Genomic DNA, 19138 nt, shown 5'->3' on the forward strand with positions numbered 1-19138 from the left:
ATGCGTGGGTGTCATCCACGCTGCCTCAGCCCCTTAGACAGGAGCCCTATTGAGATTGCACATGGGCTGCTCTCCGGTGGCTTTGGACACAGTCCAGCACTTGAAGTGCTAAAGGAGGAGCACGAAAGTCCTAGGCAGCCCTGGCAGCTTCTCTGCATGGTCAGAGGCAGGACTAGGATTGATGCCTCCTACCCAGCACCTAACCTCCCAAGCCTAGACTCGGCTTCCTACCACCAGTAACTCAGCAGCATCTCCAACTACCATGCCCAAGGCCACATACCAGATCTCTTCAGCTCTGGTTCCTCTGATGCAGTCTTCAGACCTCCAGGGCTTCTGGAAACAGCGACTTGGTCCTTCTAGCTGCTCAAGCCTCAAAGTTCCAGAGATGACCCTTGAACACCCCTGTTTCTCTCTGTGTCTCCCTGTCTCTGTGTCTCTCTCAGAGAGAGATATTTTATGTGTATGAGCATTTGCACCACATGCATGGCTGGTGACTGCAGAGGCCAGAAGAGTACACCGGGTCCCCTAGAGTTGCAGTTACAAGCACTTGAGCTGCCATGTGACTGGCAGGACTCAAACCCAGGTCTCCTGCAAGAGCAGCATCTGCCCTTAACTCTAACCCCTTGAACCTCTTTTTCTGACAGCCCACAGCCAGTGTGCCAGGGAATCCTGTTCCTTCTGTCCTTGAGGCACTCTGGTGTGCTGTGACACTGGCCTCTGCCATTCCTTGCAGGCATGCATCCTGTTGTGGGTCCTTTGGGCTTCTAGATCTCTGTGTGGCACCTGTACACCACAGAGCTGGCTCTCTGGCTCCCTTGGACCTTCCTCAGTGCCTGCTCGGTGTCGGCTTCTCCGACAGCGCCCACTTCGGCACTGGCTTCCCTAAGCCCCGACCTTCCCAGCTGCCTTCCATGCTCAGGCTCTGGCGTACTAGGAATAGTCCAAGAATATTACTAAAAATATACTAAGAACATTACTGCAATATCAAGGCTAGCCTGGTCTACGTAAGAAGTCCCAGGCCAAAAAGGGCTACATAGTGAGACACTGCCTCAAATAATAATGCCAGCAACGACAATAAAATAAAAACCTAAAATTTTTTTTATTTTTAGTCAGTTTTTCTTCCTAGATTGCTTCAGGTGATAGGAAATTTTCCTTTCTTTTCTTTTTCATCTTAAGTCGTTCCATTTTTGGGGGGGGGGGCAGGGGTTTTCGGTGTTGCTTTGGTTTAGTTTGGTTTTGGTTTTTCAAGACAGAGTTTCTTTATATGGCTCTGTAGCTCAGGCTGGCCTCGAACTCACAGAAATCCACCTGCCTCTGCTTCCCAGGTCCTGGGATTAAAGGTGTGCACCACCATGACCCCACATATTATTCTGCTTTTTTAAAAAAAAAGAAAAAAATTTAAGATTTATTTATTTATTGTATGTATGTGAGTACTCAGTATACGGTCACTTTCTTTAGACACACCAGAAGAGGGCATCAGATACAGCTGGGTGAGAGCCACCATGTAGTTACTGGGAATTGAACTCAGGACCTCTGGAAGAGCAGTCAGTGCTCTTCACCGCTGAGCCATCTCTCCAGCCCTATTGTTCTGCTTTTGAAGACAGTGTCCCACTCTGCAGCTCAGGTTGTCCTGAAAGTTATTGCGTAGCCCAGGTTGGCCTGTCCTCATGCCTCAGCCTCCTAAGGCCTGAGAATGCAATGAGTCTCTAAAGCCAGCGAATTCTTTGTGTGTGACTACTAACTGTATTATAACACTGTAATAGCATGCAATAGTAATAACTGATTTATTATGAATAATAAGCTATAAAAATGGGTTAAGGATCAAACTCTGGCTTAGCCGCAAATTCTCTGACCGGCTGGAATATTTTTCACAGCCATGTGCCTGTTCTTTATCCATTACTGCCCCCTAGTGGTCCATCAAAATAACATAACTGCTGTCCAATTTCTAGGCACTCTTGGTTTATCCCGATAAATGCATTGAACGTGCCTGAGCTTCACATGCTAGCTGAACAGTGGGCCCTGCTGAGCTCTGTTCTTCGCCCTCACAGCTGAGCGGATGACTAGTAGCCGCAGCTCCCTGCTATTGGCCAACATCCCAAGTAACAGACTACATGCAGTTAGCTCATAAAGAGATTAAAAACTCCAAATACAACTTTAACTGAGTTCATATCAGCTTTGCATTATGAAGCACCCAGATGTTTGTTCTGAAACGATTCCGTGTGTGCCTGAGAAGGTTTCTTTCATTATTTGTTTGGCTTTTAGAGACAGAATCTCTCTAGCCCTGGCTGTCCCGGAACTAGCTGTGTATAACCAGGCTGGCCTAGAACTTAGAGAAATGAGCGCACCTCTGGCTTCCAGACACCCACATATATCTGGTATATATTGACATAAATACATACACTATATATATATATATAATTCAGGGGCTGCTGCCAAGCCTGACAGCAAGACTTACACAGTGGAAGACAGAACCAACTCCATCAAGTTGGCCTCTTACTTCCACACATATGCAATATGCAGTGATATGCATGTATCACCCCTCATAAAACAATAAATAAATGTAAAAATAAATAAAATTTTAAAATAAGATTTTTTTAACCCAATGGCTGTTTGAGCTGTTGGGTAGAGTCTTTGAGAGGGAGAGAGAAGAGAGAGAGAGAGAGAGAGAGAGAGAGAGAGAGAGAGAGAAGGTAGTATGACACACACCTTTAATCTCAGCACTCAGGAGCCAGAGTTCCAGGCCAGCCTTGTATACGGAGGTAGTTTCAAGACAGACAGGGCTACACAAAGAAACCCTGTCTTGAAAATCCAAAAGAAAGCAAACAAACAAACAAAAGTTCAGCCAGGTGGTACTGGTGGTACATTCCTTTCAATCCCAGCACTCAGTGGCAGAGGCAGGTGGATCTCTGTGGGTTTTGAGGCCAGCCTTCTTCACAGAATAAAATCCAGGACAGCCAAGGCTACACAGGGAAGCCCTGCCTTTGAAGACAAACAAAAAAAGTTCAACTGTAGCGGCAATTTTGGCATTTCTAGTTCTTTTAAAAGCACAGAAATATTTTAAGAACATCCTTTTGTCTTAATCATCGGTGTGCAATGTAGGTCTGCTTCAGCGTGTCCGCAGCAGCTGTGATTGGTCTTGTGCTCAGGCAGGGGAGTGATTTTGCCAGCTGCAGATAGTTTCTGAGATTGTGTAATGTTTGGAATTCTCAGACATTTTAGAGGGTATGGAAGTGCTAGGCCCTAAAAGGTGTTGGTGATTGTTTGGTTGTTGTTGGTCATGGTTTAAGTAGTCATGGGACTAGAAGGAGAAATTAGATAATCTGACTTCAAAGATCAAACTTGCCCCAAGGAACTCGATGGTCCTACTTAGTAGGGAATAATCTAACAATAACAGCACCCCACTTCCCCTCCTTTTCCTCTCTTATCTAGGGTTAGGGGATTGAAAGGGTGGAGAAGGGTGGAAGACAGAAGAATTCACAAAGAAGCCAGGAACAAGTTACATTCCAAGAACTTTGGTTTGAGGTTAGGATAGAATTTCTAACAATTTCTGATATAGCCCTAAACAGATCTCTGATTTTTTTTACTTAGAGGCTACTTTATGAGTTTCTGTGTTCAGGCCTGTGTAGATGGCACCTTATATATTTAATACATCGTTTCCCTATAAAAACAGAAGAAAATTAAGTTTAACATTTTTAGTTCAATGTGGGTGTTAATTTCTGCACAAAGTCAACTCCCCATGGTAAACTGGGAGATTTTTTTCCCAAAGTGAAGAATGGCGCTCAAGTTTTCAAAAATCCAAATTTTAAAACTGTATGTGTATAAAAAAATAAACGGTTGTAGCATTTTCTCATGCATCCGTGGCAGGCACAGCTTTTCCAGGGTTTGTAGTCCTCTGAACAAAACAGAGACAACCTGCATACTCCATTTTAAAAACAAAAGCTGCTGTGTGTGATGTCACACACCCTTGATCCCAGGCTAGACCAGTCTAAATAGACTTGTGGATACAGAGATATGCCGTGGGACACATGGTAGCACACTGCAGCTTCCACGATGAGATGTTTTCTGTGCTTTGGATTTTTGTTGTTTGGTTTTGTATGTGTGTGTGTGTTTTATTTGGGGGAGAGGTTGCAAGGTTGAAGGGCAGATATGAGGGAACAGGGAGATAAGCAGGACAGGACTGCAAGATGCGGAACCTCCAAGAATCAATAAAAAGTTAAAAATCCAAATCCTTTCAAAACTTAAAAAATAGCTGGGCAGTAGTGGTGCACGCCTATAATCCCAGCACTCTGGGAGGCAGAGGCAGGCAGATTTCTGAGTTCGAGGACAGCCTGGTCTACAGAGTGAGTTCCAGGACAGCCAGGGCTACACAGAGAAACCCTGTCTCGAAAAAAAACCAAATAAAAAAAAACTGAAAAAATTATTGCATTTATTTATTTATTTATTTATTTATTTATGTCTATGTGTGTGTGTGGAAGCATGTGTGTCACAGCACTAGTATTTCTGTGTGTGTGTGGAAGCGTGTGTGTCTCTGTGTGTGTGTGTAAGCATGTGTGTCACAGCACTAGTGTGTCTGTGTGTGTGTGTGTGAAAGCGTGTATGTCACAGCACTAGTGTGTCTGTGTGTGTGTGAAAGCGTGTATGTCACAGCACTAGTGTGTCTGTGTGCGTGTGTGGAAGCATGTGTGTCACAGCACTAGTGTGTCTGTGTGTGTGTGGAAGCATGTGTGTCCAGCATTAGTGTGTCTGTGTGTGTGTGTGTAAGTGTGTGTGTCACAGCACTAGTGTGTCTGTGTGTGTGTGTGTGAAAGCGTGTATGTCACAGCACTAGTGTGTCTGTGTGTGTGTGGAAGCATGTGTGTCCAGCATTAGTGTGTCTGTGTGTGTGTGTGTGTGTAAGCGTGTGTGTCATAGCACTAGTGTGTCTGTGTGTGTGTCACATCACTAGTGTAGCAGTCAGAGGACAATTAATGAGAGCCAGTTCTCTCTTGTTGCCACGTGGGGCCCTGGGATGAAACTCAAGACACGGAGGTCAGAAGGAGCCTTTACCCACTGAGCCTTCTTGCTAGCCCTCAACCTCATTATTTTGCCCTCAACCTCATTATTTTGAGGCAGGATCTCTCACTGAACCTAGAATTCGCCATTTGGGGCCAGCAAATCCCATGTTACCCCAACGCTCAGACTGCCTCCGTCCCTCGGTGCTGAGTGCCAGGTGTGCGTGCAGCTGGCCTCTGAGTGGGCACGAGGGATCTGACTGGAGGGCCTCATACTCATACATACAGCAAGCACTTCATCCACAGAGACATCTATCTATCTCTCAACAATTTCCTTTTATTTGTTTAATAATATTCCATTGTAAAACCACAGTGGAATTATTCTTTTGAAATAGTGTTATACTATATAGTCCAGACTCGCCCCATACTTGTGATCCTCCTGCCTCAGAGTCTCAAATGGTAGGATTATAGGTCTGCAGCAGATGTACTGTTTTTTATTTATCTGTTAATCAGTTGGTAGACATTAATGTTGCTTTTAATCTTTTTGGTTCTTATGAACAACATTACCATGAGCACACATCTGTATTAGACAGTAGAATAGATGGATACATATCTGACTCCTATAACAATTGCTCCTGGGAATGAAAGGGACTGGGTGGGGCTGCACAGAGAAACAAAAGAGACTTCAGTTTTATTTATTTTGTATAAAAATGTATCTGTAGGGGCTCAGCTCCTAAGAACATGTGTTGCTCTTGCAGAAGACAAGGCTAGGGTCCTAGCACCTACATAATAGGTCACAGTCACCAGAAACTCCAGTTCCAGGGAATCTGATGCCCTTTTCCGGCCTCTACAGGCACCAGGAACACATATGATATTCATACATACATGCAGACAAAACATTCATACACATAAAGATAAATAAATATAAAAAAGAAAAAAATTAAATGTATTTAAATCTGGTCTTGGTAGAACATTCCATTAATCCCAGCACTTGGGAGACAGAGGCAGGTGGATCTCTATGAGTTCAAGGCCAGTCTGGTCTACAGAGCCACTCCAGGTCAGCTAGAGTTACATAAAAACAGTCCCTGGTATAAATAAATAAATAAATGTATCTGAACCAGGTGTTGTGGTTCATTCCTATAATCCCAACACTTGGGAAGATGAGGCATAATGATTGACAAGACCCTGTTTTCTTTTTTTTAAAGATTTATTTATTATTATATGTAAGTACACTGTAGACATACCAGAAGAGGGTGTCAGATCTTATTACGGATGGTTATGAGCCACCATGTGGTTGCTGGGAATTTAACTCAGGCCCTTCAGGAGGGCAGTCAGTGCTCTTAACCACTGAGTCTCCAGGGCGGTGGTGGTGCACACTTGTAATCCCAGCATTCTGGGAGGCAGAGGCAGGTGGATTTCCAAGTCTGAGGCCAGCCTGGTGTACAGAGTGAGTTCCAGGACAGCCAGGGCTATATAGAGAAACCCTGTCTCGAAAAACCCAAATCCAAAAAACCAAAAATCAAAACAAACAAAACAAACAAACAAACGAACAACAACAACAAAAAAAACGAACAACAACAAAAAAAACAACAACAACAACACTGAGCCATCTCACCAGTCCCAAGACCCTGTTTTCAAATCAAAACAATAACTTGGAAGGCAGAGGACGATGCAAGATCCAGACCTGTCTGGAAGTCCATGTAGCAAGTTCTAGGGCAGCCAGAGCTCCATAGTAGAGCCTGTTCCAAAACCAACAAGCAGGACCAGTAAGACGGCTCAGCAGATAAACTGTCAAACCTGGTGGATGGGGGTAACTGCCTGTGAGGACCAGGCCAGCCTTGAACTCAGAAATCCCCCTCCTGCATTTGCCTCTTGGATGCTAAGATTGAAGGCATTTGCCCCAACACCTGTCTGTCTTCCTTCCTTCTTTTTATTCTTCCTTCTTTCCTTTCATCCTTCCTTCCTTCCTTCCTTCCTCTTTCCTTCCATCCTGTTTATTATATTTGTGTGTTTATGTATATGTACATCTATGAGTTTATATACACCATATGCACACTAGAGTCCCCAGAAGTCACAAGAGGTTGGCAGATCCCCTGCAACTGGAGTTACTGGTGGCTGTAAGCCACCATATAGAAGCTGGCAACTGAACCCAGGTCCTGTGCAAGAGCAGAAAGTGCTCTTAACCACTGAGCCATCTCCTCAGCCTCAATTTTCATTCTTTAGCTCTTCTCTCTGGGTCCTCTTCTAAGCAAGAATAATTATGAGTTCAAAAGAGGGACATGAAAATGTGGAAGAGGAATCTATGGGTAAAATGCTTGTCAGGCCAATGTGACAACCTGAGTTCAATCCCTGGAACACACAGAAAGATGACATGGAGAACTGGCTCCACAGGGCTTTCTCTGACCTCCACACTCAACTTGAATCATACATACAATAACAAATTAAAATTTTACATTTTTGAATTAAATTTAAAAATGAAATATAACAGGAGTAGCAATAAATAACCCTCATGCCACTTGTATTTCATTAAGCCACGCTGAAGTTTTAAAAAGTTCTGCCTGGCCACACCTGAAATCCTTCCTTCCTTCCACCTGTTTGAAGGCACCATCGCCAGCTCCTATCTTAAGAGCCGTGGGAAGCCTCTAACCATCGTTCAGCTGGGGGCTGGGTCTCCTTTGTATTTTTGATAAATGACTCTGGCTGCCACGTGCACAGTTCAGCAGGAGTGTCACAGGAAGGCAGGAGAGGCTGTTGCAGTCATGTGGTGTGGGGGGCTAGACAGCTGTGAGGCTCTGTCTCAGGCTGAGGGGGAGCTGGCTGGTGGATGTCCAACAGCGCCTGCCAAGGCCCAGCCCTTCGAGAAGCTACCCTTCCTTTTATTTCTCTAGGCTGACGCAGCCCTTACAGATAAATGTAGCGTCTTCAATCCTCCTGTCTCAGTATCAGCCCCAAGGCTGCCCAGGTTTAGAACAGTGTGTCCCCTGCACGTGAGAACACAGCTCCCTGCCTAGCTCAGGCTGAGAACTTCAGGATGCCAGCCAACTGGGCTCTGAGATCTCTTCCAGTGACTACCTGTGTCAGGACCTAAGTTGCCACCTAAACATTGGTGGCCTGTCTACTCTGTGGCCTAGGAGGGGTAATGACTGAGAACTCCATCATCTGAGCCGTAGCCCCAACTCAAGAGGCAAAAATTCTTAGTAACTCTGAGACATAAATTAAGAGGCACCAAAATTATCTATATGACTGTTCTTAAAACGTTTAATAGCTGGAGAGATAGCTCAGTAGTTAGAAACACTGGTTGTTCTCCCAGAAGACCCTAGTTCCATTCATAGCATCCACATGGTAGCCTTCGACTACCTATAACTCCAGTCATAGAGGATCTGATGCCTTCTTCTGGCTTCTAAGGCACTGCACACACACGGTTCACATACATATGTGTAGGCAAAACACCTGTATATAGAGAAAAAAAAAACATTTAAATCTGATTCCATCTTGAGAAGCCCCTTTCCTTGAGTCACTCCCTTTTGGCTAATTTTTCTTCGTTAATTCCTTGCTTAAGTCTGTGTTAATAAAATCTTTCCTTGATAAACTCCAACTGTGCTTCATTTCATCCAGCTCATGACGGAGTTCTTTGCTGCCTCACAGACAAGAACCCTGCCTTGGCCTGGTGTGGTGGTTCACACTGTTAATCTCAGCACTCAAGAGACAGAGGCAGGTAGATCTCTGTGAGCTTCCTGTTACAGCACACAGCATCGTGGGGCCTTGGACTCTGTGTCTCACAGCTGCTGACAAGGTCACAAAGTCCACACTGACTGCTTCAGGCACCCTGTGGCCTGCCCCACCCCCAAAGTTGCCTTCCAGTAGTCAGTATCCCCCCAGACAGCCTCCTGGAGGATTTCTGGCTCCTGTCCCTCTGGAGAAAGGCCTTTCCTTCTCATTTTTTCTCAGCTACGAACACCCCTGTTATTTTTGCTGTTGCTTTTGTGTTTGTTTCTGACAGGGTTTATGTAACCCAGACTAGCCTTAAACCCATGATTCCCCTGAGTACTGGAATTATAGCTATGTGCCATCAAATTTATTTCGTTTGAGAAAATATCTTGGTGGCCCAGAGTGGCCTCAAACTCGGGGTCTTCCTGCCTCCACCTTCGAAATTCCGGAATTACAGGCATGAGGCACCCTTTCTGGCTCTAACGCTCTGGCCCTTTAAAATTCCCACAAGCCCACCCTCTATTCCTTTAACTCATCAACCCGATGATGGGAAAGTTGGCTGAAGAGCATGCGCCAAGATGCTGGAGTTCAGCTTGCTAAGGTAAGCAAGACGGACAGGGAGGGCAATGGCTTGGTGGGTAAGATGACGGACGGACGCCAAGCCTGACTCTGAGGTCCATCCCCAAGACCCACAGGATGGAAGGAGTGAACCGACTCCTGCAAGCGGTCCTCTGACCGCCGCCACCTGTGCCTTGTGGTTTGCACACCCATTCACACAGAAGATGAAGCGAAGCTTAAAATGTTTAAAAAACAAAACAAAAACTCTGGGCTTGATGGCACACACTTGAAATCTCAGCACCGAGAGGCAGAGGCAGAAAGAACTGTAGTTTAAAGCCAGCTTACACAGCTGCACGGCAAGATCCTAATCTCAGACATAAATTAGGCCAGGGGAGGGGGTGCAGGCCTTTAGTCCCAGCTCTCCGGAGGCAGAGGCAAGCAGGGCCCTGTAAGTTCAAGACGAGCCTGGTCTACATTGAGACCCTGTCTCAAACACAAATTAATAAACTAATTAAATTAAATAAAAAACCCGATCCTTGTGTGTCCTCCTGAAAGCGGGGAAAGAGTCAGCTCTGAGGTCCACACGGGAAAACAGGAAAGCTTTCTAGAAAAAGGCAAGCTGAAAATTTCAAAATGGCAGAGCTGAACTGGAAAGTGGTGGGAGGGGCTGTGTGAGAGGAGCCGGGAAGGTGGAGGCTGCCAGGGAAACCTTTAAAATTTGTTCTGCAACAGTGCACACCTGAAGTCTCCACACTTGCAAGATAGAGGAAGGAAGATTCGAAGTTCATGGTCGCCCTCAGCTACATAACAAGTTACAGGTAAGCCTGGACTATGTGAGGACTTTTCTTAAGAAAATCTTATTTCGAGTGTGTGTGCGGAGGAGTGCATATATATCACAGCACCTACAGATTGCTTTTTTGGTTGTTTGGTTGAGTTTGGTTTGGCTTTTGGTTTTTCAAGGCAGGGTTTCTCTGTGTAGTCTTGCTGTCCTAGAACTCTCTGTGTAGACCAGGCTTGCCTGAAACTCCCAGAGATTGCCTGTCTCTGCCTCCCAAATGCTGGGAATAAAGGCACGTGCCACCACCACCTAGACAGATTCTTTTTCAAAAGAGAAAAAAAAATTAGCCAGGTATGTTTAGACATTCCTGTAATTCCAAGAAGGGGAATAAGAAGGGGGAATAGGAGTTCAAGGTCAGGCTAGCTTGGACTACAAAAGACCCTATATCAGAAAGAAAGAAAAAAAAGAACAACCGTGTAAGTTTGTTAAGAACACAGAAGCCATGAAGGGATTATGCTAGGGGAAGGCTGGACTAGATTTATATACACCTCAGATATGTAGACTGGCACCAGTGCTGACTATGATAGGGGATGGGGTCTGGGGGTACAGCCAGGTAGGGTCAGGAGCTATCAACTAGTATATCAGCTGCACACAATGAGAACCGAGCAGACGCCAGGTTCTTCTAGTTCAGGCAGTTGGGTAAGTGGGGAGGACTGCGGAGAGTCTGCCCTGGGCTGGGAACTGAAGACTTGAGTGAGACCTACCAGGCCCCTAACAGAGCTTGCACTCCAGATGCAAGAGTACATGTTCAGTTTCTGTATGTATGGTAATGAGCGGAGCACACAGGAGTCGTGGAGGCCCCTGGGGACGTGGCCTGAGGCGGAGATACAGGAGCTGAGAACTATAGGACAGGGGACAAAGCCTGATGAAGTTAGACCTCTGCAAAGCTCACCTACCCCTCCAGACGGAAGGGCAAGTGTAGCTTGGCCAGGACAGGGTTTCCTTGTTCAAGCTGGCCCCCCGATACTCCTGCCTCTCACTTCCCAAGTGCTGGGATCACACGTGTAGACCTTTGTGCCTGGCTCCCCATCAGAGCTTCAGGCAAGGAGTCTGGGTGTCATTCTGAGGATCCAGAGGAAACACCTATAGTGTTGGATCCACGGGGTTCCCAGGGACCCAGGAAAAAGGCTCGGAGAGGCTCTGGGCCAGCCGGAGGCTTTGTGAATTTGAGATGGCTTGTGATTTATCCTGGGTGGGCTCTCGTTCGGGTGGTCATAAGTGCAGGAATGGGGTCCTCAGCGTGGTTGTTCATCCAGGCCAGGTGAGGAGAGATCAGAGTCGGAAAGCAGAACTCAGGGCCTGAGGCAGACAGGAGCCTGCAAACAGGCTCACCTGGAGGGTCTGGGAAAACACTGATTGTGGAGCACTGTGTGCCCCACCCCCAGTGGCTGACTCAGTGGGTTTGAGGTTGAGGCCTGCTGAATTCATTTCCAACCATTCCCTGGCGAGTATATGCTGACCCACAGACCACAATTTAAAGAACATTGAAGTTTTCCGCCTCTTTCACAGGAGTTGTCTAAGACCATTAGAAAACAGAGATCTACCTTACCATTCCTAACAGCAGCAAAATTACAGTTATGAAGCAGCAATGGAACAATTTTATTGTTTGGGGGGGGAGGGTCACCACAACACGAGGGACTGAACTGCATTGAAGTGTCTCAGAGATAGGAATGTTGAGAACCAGGACTGGAAGGAGCAGCTTGTGAAAGGTAAGGAAGCTTGATACCCATCCGCCCCAGGAGGTTAGAACCCCAGGGGTTCCGGCTGTTTCAGCCTTGTTGTCTGTCCCACACCGGCCTCATCTGGCCTCAGAAGGCAGTAACATTACTTAGGTGGAAAAGGTCTAAATTCCCCTAAAGGCAAGCAGGGTATGAGCTGGGTGTCCCTTACCACATTTTCCCCCCAGGAAACTGAGGCCATCAGCCCGGAGCTGCCTCAACCCCCACTCTTTGTTCTTTTCTCTCCCTTAGGGAGAGGTGATGGACACCGTCCCATTCCACTGGGTAGCCCAACCCCTCCATCCAAGCACCAGATCCCACTCCTCCCTCCTCCTCCTCCTCGATCTCTTCACACTCCCAGCGGCCTTCCTACTCTTTCCTTCTATCAGCAATCTCCAGTGGGATTAGATACCTCGTTGCTACATCCGATGGATTCGCATTCCACTGAATCCTGCTGGTACCTCTGCTGCTGTAGCCATGACTCTGGGGACCCCCTGGTCTCTGTCACTCCTCTGGTGCGGTCATGTCTACCTTCTCCCCATTGGTGATTCCCAAACCTATGTGGCTAATGCTTCATCCAGCCCAAATTTCTGCAGCAAGCATCCCATGCATTAACATGGGACATAGTGATACACAGAACATTGTCTGGTCCATGCCAAGTACACACTCTACCTCAAAGTCACATGTGAAAGTGATGATGATTCGGTGTGGTCCGTAGTAGTCTAGGGTGATAGATGTACTGAAACTGACGGTGGGACCAACTGTGAAGGAGAAAAGCAAACTGGCGGTGACTCTCCCTTCAATAGGATTGTCAGGAGATGCCTTCAGGGGATGGTGACCCTAAGAGCATGTTATTAAAAGGCACCACAGTCTGGGGAGATGCCTCTGTTGGTAAAATGATGATTTCCAAACATGAAGCCTTGAGTTATGTAAAAGAAACTTTTATTCTCCTGATGTAGTTGTCATCGCTAGGGTTTACTGCCTCCATCTGCAAACCTAGGCCTAGTCCTGGAAGCTTCTAGCCTCTGTACAATCTAATCGAGGCCTAGAATGTTTTCAGCCTCTGAGACTTGGTGCTGAATAAACTCACCCTTTCTAGTTCTTTCTGAGCTCTAGCTGGCTGATTCATCTCAGCTGTTCTGACTCTAACTCCTCTCCCAGCTGGCTTATTCAATCTGGATTTTCTCTTGGCCTCAAATTAACTCTAGCAATCTTTTCTGATCTTCTGGCTCCTTCTGTCTTTACCTCTGTCTAGCTTGTTCTTTCTCTGCAACCTGTCTGACTGTGACTGTCCCAGTAAAATTGCCACCATCCTCTAGGCTCTTCTTCCTGTACTGCCTGTCTGTCCCTTAAGTAGCTTCTCTTTCCCCTCTCTTCTCCTAAAAGTTGGGCATATCCTATTCTGTCAACTCATTTTCTGATTTGTCACTTTGTCTGCCACTCAATTAAACACCACTTTCAAAAATGGGTGCTTCCTTCTACAAACTAATTTTCATTGTTTGGAATTAAAGGTGAGTTCTAAGGATGGATCTGTATTCCAGCCAGAGGGATTAAAGGTGTGTGCTAAGGGCTGAGCCACACCCTAACTAGAAAGGGGTTCAAATATCCTGTAACAGAGTTTGATCAGGGTAGCCCTTGTTTGTGATTGCTGCCCTAGGGAGGTAAAGACAGCTGGATTCCTGGCTAGCCTAGCCTAATAATAAAGCTCAAGTCAGTAAAAAAAGGTGAACAATCTAAGGTTGACCTCTGACCCCCACGTATACACACTCACGGACACAGGCACACAGGTACACACAAGCACAGGCAAGGTCATTATTTTGCTGTAAGCCCCTACAGTGGGCTCCAGCAGTCTAGGCAAGATGTAAAAATGGGCCACTGGTGCTAAAGGTCCATATCCCCAAGCTGAAACTAAATTTTTTACTTTTGCCTAAGAAACTAGCTTTAAAGAGTCAACAGCCAAATGTCCTAAACATGCCAGTTTCAGTAGCTAAATGCTACTATAGTTAATCCTTACACAAAATAACTGAGATAAGCTCACATTAGCCAATCAGCTGTCCCCCAACTGTCTCCTCCTCTCTGCCTTACAAGGAAGGAAAGTTACTTTGAAATAACCTGTGTGCTTACGTTCTTTCTCTCAGCCCCTTTCTGTCTACAAAACCAACCTATTGTGTTCAGCCCCTAACACTCTTTTATGGGACAAAGTGTTGTCTGGTTCTAGGGTCAAAAACAAAACCCACGGAGATAGATTAAATTGCTGCAATTTGTCCAGGGCCAAGGAGCAATGAAAGAATGAGACTCAAGTTGATCATTGTGGTCAATCTGTAAAATTAACTTCATTCTCCTGTAGTAATTGTTGCCTCCAAGGCTCACTGCCTCCGTCTGCTAACCTAGGCCTTAGTCCTGGAAGCTTCTAGTCTCTGTACAATCTAATCTACGCCTAGAATGTCTTCAGCCTCTGAGACTTGCTGCTGAATAAGCTCACCCTTTCTAGTTCTTTCTGAACTCTGTCTGGCTGGCTGGTCGACTCAGATCTTCTGGTTCAAATCACCTCTTCATGCTGACTGATCCAACCTGGTTTCTCTTTTGTCTTCTCCTAAATTATACTACTCGCACTCTAACTCTAGCAATCCGCTCTAATCTTCTGGCTCCTTCTCATTCTCTGGCTTGTTGTCTCTCTGCAACCCATCTCTGTACGCTGTCCAGGTAAAACTGTCTGCCCCTCTCCACAGCTCCCTCTTCCGTTGCCTCTCTCTCCTCTCTCCGCTTGTGAGAGTTGGGCATATCTTAGTCTGTAAAATCTCTCTTTGATTCATCACTGTTTCTGCCACTTGATTAAGCAACCACTTTCAAGCGTGGTTGCCTCCTTCTACACACTAATTTTGCTTTCATTGTTTGGAAGTAAAAGGTATGTGCTAAGGGATAACAACTAGAAACAGGTATTTTTTCAGTTAAAAACACAATCTTAGGGTTCATAGTGTAATCAACTATCCTGCAGGAGTGAGAGGTCCACACCTATTTCCCTGCTGCTGCTGGGTTTGGGGTTGTGGGAGCCCACCTGAAATGGAAAGTTCTGGATATGATATATCCAGTGCATAAACAGCAGTGGAGGGAGGCCAGAGTGGCAATGTTATCTCCTGGTAGCCCTGTGAGTTACCTGACAGAGTCTGTTTGTTCTTGCAAAAGTTACATAAACACTAGGGGAACTTAAGGAGGAGGGCTAAGCAGTTAAATTTAAGGAGGTTTCCAACTTGGCTTGCTTAAGACTGTCCTGAAACTGTGGCTAAGAACGACCTTTGTCAGTGTGAAAACACAAGGCTTACCTCAGTGAAGATAGAAGATGGTTTATTCAGGAGCCAGGTATTTTGCTGTGTCTCAGAAGGAGCATGACAGCGGCTTAAAATGTCTGGGGGACTAGTCCTTATAATGTACCCCTGAAAAGCTATGTGCCCTTCCATCTGACCCAGGAAAGGGTACGGATAAGTCTAGGATTTTTAACTTTGTACTTGTGGCACTTACCAAACACCAAGCAGGTTTCTGGCCAGAAAAAAAAAAATTAGCAAGGGAACTCAAGGTGACATGTCAGTGGAGAAATGGGCCGTAATGCTCTACAGTGTGAGCCCCCACGGTTGTCAGCATGGAGGGGTGGGGTCATAATTCCACATGGTCAGCTTTAAGCAACTCAAGAAATTCTCCTAAATTTTTAGGGACCTCCACTCAGGTCAAACTGGGATTCACGGCTTTGACACAGAAAGGAATTCTAGTAGTAACTAATATTATAGATTTTCATGTAGTTTTTGAAGGAGGTTAAGAGAAAGACGTGCTGAGAAAATAAAATGCATCAAACTGTGAGTATAGATCCTGGAGAGGAATGGCCTTTACACAGAGCTTCTTGGAGGGGGTAGGGGTTGGGGGCTCTGTATATCTCTGCTGTCCTGAAACTCATTCTGTAGACCAGGCTGGCCTCTAACTCAAAGATCCACCTGCCTCTGCCTTCTGTGTGCTGGGATTAGAAGTGTGCACCACCAACTCCCAGCACAAATGGCATTTTTTTTTAATATTCCATGAGATCTCTTTTCTCTATAAATTTTATTTTTTAATGTATCTATTATATATACACTGTTCTGCCTGTATGTATGCCTGCAAGCCAGAAAAGGGCACCAGATCTCATTATAGATGGCTGTGAGCCACCATGTGGTTGCTGGGAATTGAACTCAGGACCTTTGGAAGAATAGACAGTACTCTTAAACTCTGAGCCCTCTCTCCAGCCCAAATTTTATCTTTTTTAAATAAATAAAAATTTGATGGGTTTTTATGTGTTTATTATTTTATATATATATGGGCGTTTCTGAGTGTATGTTTACCACATGCATGCCTGGCACCCATAGATGCCAGAAGAGGGCACCAGAGTTCCTGGAACTAGAGTGACAGCCAGTTGTGAGCCACAGTAAGGGTGCAGGAAATTAAACCTGAGTTCTTTGGAAAAGCAGCCTTAGCCCTTAGGTGCTGAGGTATCTCTTCAGCCCCTTATAAAAACAGGCTATAATGAGCTTTCCCTTTGACACAGACTCTTGTGTTTTGTTTTTATTTTGAGACAGAGTCTCTCTGTATAGCCCTGGCTGTTTGACTGGTCTCTGAGTGCTGAGATTAAAGTCATGAGCCACCATACCTGGATATAGAGTTTTGTTTTTGTCTGGGGATCCCTTTCAGGGATTCCCCTCTCTTCCTTCCTCCTTCCTTCCTTCCCTCCCTCCCTCCCTCCCTCCCTTCTTCCTTCCTTCCTTCCTTCCCTCCCTCCCTCCCTTCCTCCCTCCTTTTCTCCCTTCCTCCCTCCTTCTCTCCCTCCCTCCTTTTCTCCCTCCCTCCTTCTTTCCTTCCCCCTTTCTTTTCTTTTTCTTTTCTTCTTCTTCTTCTTCTTCTTTTTTTTTTTTTTTTGGTTTTTCAAGACAGGGTTTCTCTGTGTAGCCCTGGCTATCCTGGAACTCACTCAGTAGACCAGGCTGGCCTCAGAGATCCACCTGCCTCTGCCTCCGAAGTGGTGGGATTAAAGGCATGCACCACCACTGCCTGGCCTTTTCTTTTCCTTTTTTTAAAGACAGGATATTGCTCTGTAGCTGTGACTATCCTGGAACCTACTATATAGAATAAACTAGCCCAGAACTCGCAGAGATCCACCAGCTGGGATTCTTTTCTTTATTAATCCATTTGAAGTGAGCCGACCTGCTTTTAATCCAGACAGTTTGAAGTGGGAAGACCACCTTCAGTTTGGGGCACTTCTGTTAGCAGCCTATGTAGAGGACATGGAAGAAGGAAGCCTGCTCTTGGCCTGCTTGCTCTCACTCTTGCTACCAAGTCCATTTCTTCACTGGCATAAGAACCTACTCTAAACCGATTTAATCTTATCCCAGCCTAGCTTATGAATGAGACTCAGACTGTGGTTATTTTATTTGGTTTTGACAGTTACTGAGAAGAGTCCCTAATCTACTTTTCTAACCACTGGCCTGGCTACTTCCCCAGTGATATACTCCAAATATTTGCTGTTTCTCTTAGCCATACGCTCATGGTCCATCTCATGGTGGCCTCCTCCTCTCCCTTGTGTTTTTTCTTCCCTCACCTGGCTCTGTAACCCCCAACTAAGTAACTCAAAACCTGCCTACCTCTAATCTCTCCAGCAATTGGCTGTAGCCATTTTTATTTAACTAATAATTTTAAATTCTGGAACAAGGTTTACACCACAAAATAATTCACTCAAAACTAGACCTTTGGGTACAAAATTTAGCATTACTATATATAGCAACAGACCAAACTTCAGCACCTATTTCATCAGGGTTTTGGCATATACTAAAGGCCAGCGGAGACACCTAGCTCTATATAACTGTAATTTTGTTACTGTTATGAATTGTAATGTGTTTTCTGTGTAATGTGAATATCTGCGTTTTCTGATGATCTTAGGTGGCCTCTGTGAAAGGGTCATCTGTCCCCCAAAGGGGTTGTGATCTACAGATTGAGAACCACTGCTCTAGAGTCACTCCTCTTCCATCCTGAGAAATATGTCTGACATTAGATTTTCATGACTGAGAGGTTCTGTTCCCAAGGTCTAGGACTAGGTTTCCCAACAGGCGTTCTCTTAACATGAAATGAATTTGGGACTGTAAATGTGTCACCAACCTCAAAGCTGTCCACTTAAGGCAGAAGGACTAAAACCATAGTGCATATACCATGGCGGGTGTGTTGGTTTGGATCCTCCCAGAAGCAGATGGTCAGGTGGGATTAGATATGTAAGAGATTTATTTGGAGAAATGGCCGAGCGGGATGAAGAGAGATGGGAGAGAGAAGCCGACAGAGAGAGCCTTCAGATCATGACCATGATATAGACCTCAGAGCTAAGCCAGAAAACAGGAAGAAAGGACTGGGCACCTCCAAATCTAACTGGATCTCGAGATTGCTGCTAGGTGTATGTGGAATCCACAGGAAGGCACAACTATTAGAAGAGACTCATTCTGCAAAGAAATAGCCACATTTGGATCTCTACTATGGGCTGGAGCAGGCTGGGGTATGTGTAGCCTCAGCAAGGACACAGTCAGTCCTCAAAAAGGAATGACAGCTGTCAATCAAGTTCACTCCCCGTGGCAAGTTATCTTACAAGCGTTCGGAGCAGCATACTTCCAATGCTGCCATGTTCCCACACGTTGCTAGTGGTCAGGCCAACACCGGGATACACCCCCACCCCAGCAGTGACGTTACTATGCACACTGTACGTGCTGAGAGGGTTCAGGTAAGTGATACTTCTAAGCTCAATGAATGTCAGCGACGGCTATTATTAGTATCGCTGTAGGCAGCGTGAGAGTGAGAACAAGAAGACAGTTACATCCCAGCCCACTCTTACTGGCTTTCGTGATCTCGGCCTGTGACTCTCCAGGCTGAGAATAGCGCCCAGCATGTGAACAGCACTACACGGTAAAGGATTCGTGTCATTATTTTCAAATAACAGTACTAGAGAAATGATTTCTGGAAATGTCATACTCTATAGAGTGGTGTTGCAGGATCTCTATGAAGTCTCTATTCTGCTATGCAGTTTTCTATTTTAACACAGGAACACCACACACACACACACACACACACACACACACACACACACTCAGGAGGCACACACTGTTCTCTCCCAGACTCCTCTAAGTTCCAGGCTTATTTCTCTGCTCGCAGCATCCTTGAAAATGTTACATTGTAACAACCCAACAATAAACACTGTCCTGCTGCGAATGCTCACTGTGCATGTCTGGTACTGTGTGGAGGTTTATCTATAGTCGCTCATCTTATTTCCGCTTTAC

Source organism: Apodemus sylvaticus, chromosome 3, assembly GCF_947179515.1.
Source record: "Apodemus sylvaticus chromosome 3, mApoSyl1.1, whole genome shotgun sequence".
Classification (NCBI taxonomy): domain Eukaryota; kingdom Metazoa; phylum Chordata; class Mammalia; order Rodentia; family Muridae; genus Apodemus; species Apodemus sylvaticus.